Below are 7,408 nucleotides of genomic sequence, written 5' to 3' on the forward strand. Positions count from 1 at the left end.
CAATTAGGTGATCGTTATACTAGATCATGAGAGATAAAACAGATTTATGAAATAGAAAAATAATAATGGGAGAAAATCTGGGAGATAATTTAGGTATAAAGATTTTTGACAAAAGAGGGATTCTGGAGATTGACCCATGAGGAATTATTCAGTGGTTGTCTATCAGAGAATTAGTAGGGAAATTATAGTCAAACATAAAACCAATATTTCAGTTGTTAACCAGCTTATGGCCTGCAGGTACCACTGAGAGGAACTGGGAGTTACAACCTAGAAGAAGTTTGGAAGGGAAGACGAGTTAAATCCTAAAACCTTTGGGTTTGAAGTGTTTGGTGGAGACATTCAGGAGGAGACAGAGAAATGTTAGTGAGAAATTTGAGATACAATCCCAGAAGAGAAGTAAAAGATGTAGCCTTAGTTTATCCTAAAAAGCCAATGTAGAAAAGGGAATTTCAGGTAGTGAGAGCAAATGGGCAAAGGCCTAAAAATTAAAAGGGCCAGCACCCTTTACCCTTCTATAAATAGTATGATGAGATGAATGCAGAGGGGCTGTTGCTGTGACATAGTGTGGAAAGCCACTGCCTGCAGTGCTGGCATCCCATATGGGTGCTGGTTCAGGGCCCAGCTGCTCCACTTCTGATCCACCTCTCTGCTATGGCCTGGGAAAGCAGTAGAAGATGGCCAAGTCCTTGGGCCCCTGCACCCACATGGGAGATCTGGAAGAAGCTCCTAGCTCCTGGCTCCTGGCTCCTGGCTTTGGATCGGCCCTAGTCCGGCCATTGCTGTCATTTGGGGAGTGAACCAGTGGATGGAAGACCTCTCTCATCCTTTTAAATAAATAAATAAATCTTTAAAAAATGATAAATGCAGAGCATGTGAGAGGAAGGACAGGAAACTATATGGCAGCAGCAGCTCAAAAAAGCCCAAAGAATGCAAGGCAAGTGATACTGGAATGTGTTTTGGAGGTTATAGAAAGCCTTCCAACATGCACATGGACTTATCATCCAGTTTGGAAGTAGATTGTACAACCCGAAGATGTGAATGGAAATTCTCATTTTCAAATGAGTTTGACTGAATTTTGATAATTGAAATACCACCTGAAGACATGATCTCCCTTGTTATCAACTCAAGTTTTCTAATATGGGTAAAAAAAAAAAAAAACTTTTCTTCTTCTCCCTCTCTTATTCCTTATCACCTTCCTTGAAAAGAGAAACAACAAGAAGAGGACCTTTCTTACTCTAAAATTCTTAGCAGATTCTGCCAGCACATTCCCAGGGAGAGGAAATCCCTTTTCAAAGTCATCTAGGAAATGTTCTACACGTGGGGTCACCAACAGAGTAAAGACAGCGCTTCTCTGGTTTTGAACACCAGTTGGGGCAGCAGCAGAGGATTTTGGCAGGAAGAAGTTACGGGTTTCTCTTCAGACAGGACTTCTCTGTGCAAACTCTGCGACTTCCGTTTCCTAGGGACACTTTCTCCTCGGTTGTGGTTGCACCTGATCTAATGATTCCATAATGGGAAGCAGCATGACATTGCCATCTTATATCCCTGACCCGAATGTGAATGTGTTACCAACAGAAAGGAAACTCAGGAAATGAAAACAGGAAGGATTTTATTATCAAGCCAACATGCTCACTACTGCAGTGCTACGAATGCCTTATTGACATTCCTATTCACGTCCAACCCCAGCGTAATTAATCACTGGTGCATTTGCTATCCCAGGCTACAAAGATATGTCTTGAAGCCTTTTCAAGTTTCTTCCAAGCTTCTTGCCTTGGCATTTTCCCAAGCTGCTTCTTGAAGAACAGCAAGCTGGTATTTGGAGCATATGGCGATGGTCTGTTTGTGTGTTCATTAAATCAAGATACCAATGAAAAGAAAGCAGAAAGCTTTCTGTCCTTTAAATGAAATTGTCAACCCAGATATCTGCTGCCTTTCCCAAGTCCTGGCCTGAAATGCCTGGCAAGTGGGGCTGTGTTATAATGACAAATTAATTCATATCAGACTTTGATCACGGCCTGAAAAGTTTTCTGACATCAATTTTCAGTCGTTGCATTTAGAAAATCAGAATTCATTGTGGTGCCTCCAATTCTTAATTACAAAAACAGAGACCTCTTGCCCTATATCTGGAGTGTCAACCTCTAACATGAGGCTAGCAGGGGGAAGTTCAGGACTGTCCCAGCTCTCTATGAAAGGAAGGCAGTTTGGTGCCTGGTGGAAACCCAACAGAAGGGGGCTCTCTTGCTGACTTGAGGCCTGTGCTCAGTGCTTGCTGTAGCTTCCTCTCTCCCTCATTTTCCCTTGCTCTCTCCTCTTGCCATGTAACGTGTCAAAAGCAAATGAAAATTGAGAGGATTCGGCTGAAAATAGAATTGAATTCTATTAGTCAGCCTAATAGTGAAGGTGCATTTGGAAATACAGTGCAGGATAGCTAATGTTTACCACTTGACTTCTCATGCCCCAGGCTCAAAATGCATAATGATGCAAATTAAAACCCAGCAAATGGAGGAGCTGGAATCTCAAAGATAACCATACCTAACGCAGGGTATGACAGAACATCTGCTCTTTAATTAATCTTACGTAAAGACTGAGCACTGCATTAAGATGCACAGTGTTTATGACAACTGTGTTTTTTTTGTGTGTGTGTGTGTATGTGGTTAACATGCTCCTGGACTCCCTCTTGTAATTGTTGCTGCTTTGTATCTCACACAAAGCCCAGCTGAACAACCCGCATCAGCCAGAGAGGAAAATATGGGCAGGAAGGGCCCTGAGATGAGAATATGATGATTTCAGAATAGAAAGCAGGCCAGTTCCCAGTTGCAATCTTCATTCCTTACTTGTGGGGTTGGACTGGGTGGTAGAAACTTCATCAGAAGATTTTATTTTTTAAGGTAGGAAACCAACTATGTGCATGTTTGCATATAAACGCATGTGGAATACATGAATGTAAATCCTATTTTGCCCTTTATAAAGAGCTTGTCCATATATGCCATAACCATGGTTCAAATCTGTCTGAGTCTTCGATCCTATTTCCTAAATCTGTAATATTACATCAGTCACTTAACACCTCCGTGCCTCAGTTTCCTTAGCTGTGAAAGAGGAGTAATAGCAATTCCATTTTTTGAGGTTTATATTATTATCATTATAATTACCACTTATAGTATGCTGACCATGTGTTGAGCCTAAATGAATTACTTTATTTACATGAATTATGTCGTATAATCTTCCCAATAACCTTATTTCAGAGTTAAGAAGCTAATATGTGCAAAACTCCTAAATTATGACTCACCTTTTTATGTATGCAATAAGTATTAGCTGTTACTAATTCATATTACTTTTTAAGTCATCTATAATATGTATTATTATCTGGCCCTTCCCACTACTCCATGAGAATGGTCGTGTTGGTTTCCCATATTATAGAGGCCGATGCAGGCTCAGAAAAATTAATTCAGGTCCCCACAGCTACACATTTGGAAGGTGACAAAACAAGGTTTCTAGCCCCAAATCATCTGACTTCAAATTTTGTACTTTAAGCCCCTGCCTATTCTGAAATTGGAGTGATGGTAATTGTAAAAATTGAAGGGGTAAGGAAGAGAAGAGCTGTTTGAAATTCATTGTAATAATGTGTTTGTTCAAATCAGTCCTACCAAATCAAGCATGCTCAGCTCGGAAGAAAATGGAGGTTATCTCAGATGTCAAAACACTTCTCTGTGAATATTACTATTTTGGACACTGGCCATTTTATACATTTCAATATTCATTTTTATCCTCAATGGTGGTTTGGTATCTGTGTAGTATTTATTCACCCAACACGATGGTAAGATCATGGAAACAATGAGACGTCAAGGTCTTAATTTTGCTGTGACGTGGAATCTATTCCTATTTCAGATACAGGTTGGCTGTTATTTTCTAGCAGATGCTTTGGGGTTGATACATACAAAATTCGCACACTGTTTAGAATTAAGTAGAAAGGGAAAGGGGAACAGAAAAAAAAAGGGTGAAGAAGAGGAGCAAGATGCTCATGTTTTTCTTTTCTTTTCTTTTCCTTTCCCTTTTTTGACATCGGCCTGGAATCTTTGGTGTAAGATTTCAGAGCACTGACAACCCTTCTCTGGCTTGCTGGGTGAGCTTCGTTCAGTGTGATTATTTCCCCATGGATATTAAGAGTCTTCCTGAAATGAGCACAAGGAGGCTGATCACAAACAAAGAGAAGACTGGCAAGGCTTGTTCCCAACCACCTTGTTCCTTCCACTGGAGGGGGCTCTCTCAGTCCCTTCTCTCGGATGTGAAAACAAACCAGACGGGTGTGCTATCTCCATCTTTTGGCCTTTAGCAGAGTCTCTGGAACAAAGCAGGGCAGCAGGGCTTCTTGAAGACCTGCTTGAGGAGAGAGAGAGGGAGAGGGAGAGGGAGAGAGAGAGAGAGGGGATGGAATCGTGAATAAAAATGATAGGTTATGCTTTAAGCTGAATAAAAATAAGCTATCTGAAGAATATAGAGAAGTGGCATGCATGCCGCCTCTGGAAAGATTCATTTTTATTTGTCTATCTATGTATAAAGGAGGAAGATGGATAAATTGAAAGGCAAGTGCCATTTCTGTAATGTTCACTCTGGCGAAGGGTTTGCAAACAATATAAAAATAGCGGCCCTTCCGAAATGACAGCTCTCCTTGAAGTTTATCCACCTCTCTCCCCATTTCTTGCGATCCCTCCCCCCCAAATATTCAAAGCTAGCCTAGTCACTGTGGGCAAAAGACAGCCGTCTTTTGTATGTTGTTATAATTAACCAGGCCCGTTTCATCATCAGATGATAGAATGGGATGCAGTGTTAAAAAAAGAACCGAAGGGAGAAACCAGGAAAAATGGCCATTTTAATTGCATGTTTATTCTCTCTTCGTGTTCCCAAATTGGTTTCGTTTCCTCTGAGCCGGGTAAGCGCCAGGGTGTTCACATGAGCAGGGGGCGAGGGTGGATTCCAACATTTACCAGCATTTGAATTACCTCCGGACGGTTTGGCGGCCTCTAAATTTATACCCTTGAAGGCACAGCAACAAGTCTTCCTCTCCGATGGAAGAGACTTGAAAGCATGCCAGGACAGGACCTCGGTCCTCGCTTCTTAGAGTCCTGGCACGTAGAATCACACAAGAAAACAAAAGGCATTTGTGAGGAGCCGTCCAGGAAGAAAGATTAACAATATAAACCGAGGGGGGAAAAGAGAAAGAAAAGAAAAAGCCCTTTAAAATGGTTTTGTGCTTATTTTAATAGAACTTGCACAGTCCCTGAATATCCTCTAATCAAAACCAAATGCTTGTTGCTGTACAGCACTCTTGCTTTGTTCACCGGTAATGCCCACTCGGCTTCGATGGGGGGCTGGGGCTGGGGCTGGCTGGCTTATCTTTCCACCAGGAATAAACAATGTTGGCCTCAAGGTTAGGGCATGCAGCTGACTTGAAAACCCTCGGAAAAACACCCGTTGGCAGCTGGACCTCGTTGTTCCGTCATCCCAAATGCCTGATGAAAAACTTGAGGATTTTTTTCTTCTTCTTTTTGATCCTGAAATTTGTCAAGGAACGGGAACAGAAAAGGGAGCTACTTTCTTTTCCCCCTCCATCTTTGTCTCTCGTTGAGTCCATCTGTTGTCTCTCTCTGGGTGCTTTCTCCTTCCTTATCCGCTTTGTCACCCTTCACATCCTTTCTCTCTCTACCTCCTTCCCTCTGTCGGTTTCTGATTCAATTCAGAAAATCACTTGGCTTCCACCTTGATTGGCTAATAGCATCTGACCTTGACTTTATGTGGGCTGGAAAGATTTCAGCCTTGGTTTTTATCAGGATTAGCTTTTTATCTGCATAGGAGTACCCAAGCCAGTAACTCATCTCCTCATCTTTCACCTTAGCCTTGCTGCTTTCTCCTCCAATTTCTCAAACAACGGGGAGAAAATAAACAGAACAATTGTGATGGTTATGGCGATATGCCTTTTGCTACTGGGCAGAAGGGATGAAGCCATGATCTAGTCGTCGTGGGCCCAGGATCCATGTCTTTGGGTTATGCTGGGCGATGTTATTAAGGGAGTCAGCAGTGTGTTTTGTTTTTAACGCGAGACAATTCTTTTCAAATGCTTCTGGGGTGTCCAAGGCGTTCTGCATGGGGGCAGTGGGAAGGAAGAAGGCCAGACGCACAGGATCTGCACCTTTTCATGTCACCCCAGCTCCTCGCAGCACAAATTGACTTTGTAAGATTGGCTCTGAAAATGAATACCCAGGACATCACTCTGTGTTACTTTCCTGTGAAATTACTTTTCTGAATGAAAATATTGAATTCCTTTGAAAGCAAGTAGTATAATATCTCTGGAAATGAAAATCCTGTGGAAATCACAAAGGAAAGAAGACTGAAGGATATGAAAGCTTTATATCTCTAAATGTTAGCCAGGCCCTGGACTTTTTATTTTTTTCCTTGACAACAATCATAACTGCTCTTTCTGATGTTGATACACTGGATGCTGGAATCTCCTAGATGCTTCTATCACAGATTTATGTTTTATCTACAGTAAACAGCCAATATCATTATCTTAATTTACTACGGCATTTGTATGCACTCGGCACTTTTTGTAGTCTACTTGCTTAGCAAGTCTGACCTGCGGAATTTTCCTTGTCTCAAGGGGGATGTATTGACTTACCGCCAGGCGTCTGGCCGTCACAGACAGAGCCTCTGCTGAACTGACAGATGAACAGGGCAGGCCCTTCGGAGGAGTCAGTGCCGTGCAAGGCAGGCTTCTTGCACAGCATCAGCTACCTGCGTGCCCACCATTACCCCTCACTCATCTTGAGAGGAGTGGCCTCCACCCTTCTTGTTACATCGCCAGGTTCACCAGCTGTAAAGGGAGTTTGCTGCAGATAAACGTAGTCTCTCTAAAAATATCTTCCTCTTCCCATCTTCTCACATAGAGACTCCTCAAGCACAAAGACTTGAAAGATCTTTCATTAGATTTGGTGTCATTTATTCTTTTGTCCTTTTTTTTTTTTTCTTAAAAGCTAATTGCCTCTCTCAACCTCTCCCCAGATCAGTATAAAAACAGGCAGGGAAGAGAGGGAAGAGGAGGATATGGAAGACCAACCAAGGTGAAGTGAGTCCCAGGGAGCACTGCTTCTCTGTGAAGGGGTGAAACCCCCTGCCCAGATGGAGTGTAGGACTGCCTGGAGGCCTGTGCTGCAGATTAGCTCGCTGGGGTGCTGTCAGCATCTTTGAGGATTGTGGAAAGGAAAGGGTCTTAGTGACTGAGCCATTAGCTTGATTTTCAAAACCCTTGGCAAGTCTTGAAGATATTTGTGATCTTCCAAATTTTCTTTTTAATGGATGCATAAAAGTTACACATGTGCATGGAGTACCATGTGATGTTTCAATACATGTATATATT

General features: G+C 42.3%; 1 long non-coding RNA gene across 1 annotated transcript; it reads right to left on the bottom strand.

Moving 5' to 3' along the window:
- Positions 1-3,387: 3,387 nt before the first annotated feature.
- Positions 3,388-6,842, bottom strand: LOC149128845 (uncharacterized). Its single transcript, XR_016213828.1, has 3 exons — positions 6,671-6,842; positions 4,998-5,120; positions 3,388-4,374 (listed from the first exon to the last, which is right to left on the bottom strand). It is a non-coding gene; the product is annotated as an uncharacterized LOC149128845 (long non-coding RNA).
- Positions 6,843-7,408: the final 566 nt, after the last annotated feature.

This window comes from Oryctolagus cuniculus, chromosome 1 (assembly GCF_051225735.1).
Source record: "Oryctolagus cuniculus isolate XC-2025 breed Fujian yellow rabbit chromosome 1, ASM5122573v1, whole genome shotgun sequence".
Taxonomy (NCBI): domain Eukaryota; kingdom Metazoa; phylum Chordata; class Mammalia; order Lagomorpha; family Leporidae; genus Oryctolagus; species Oryctolagus cuniculus.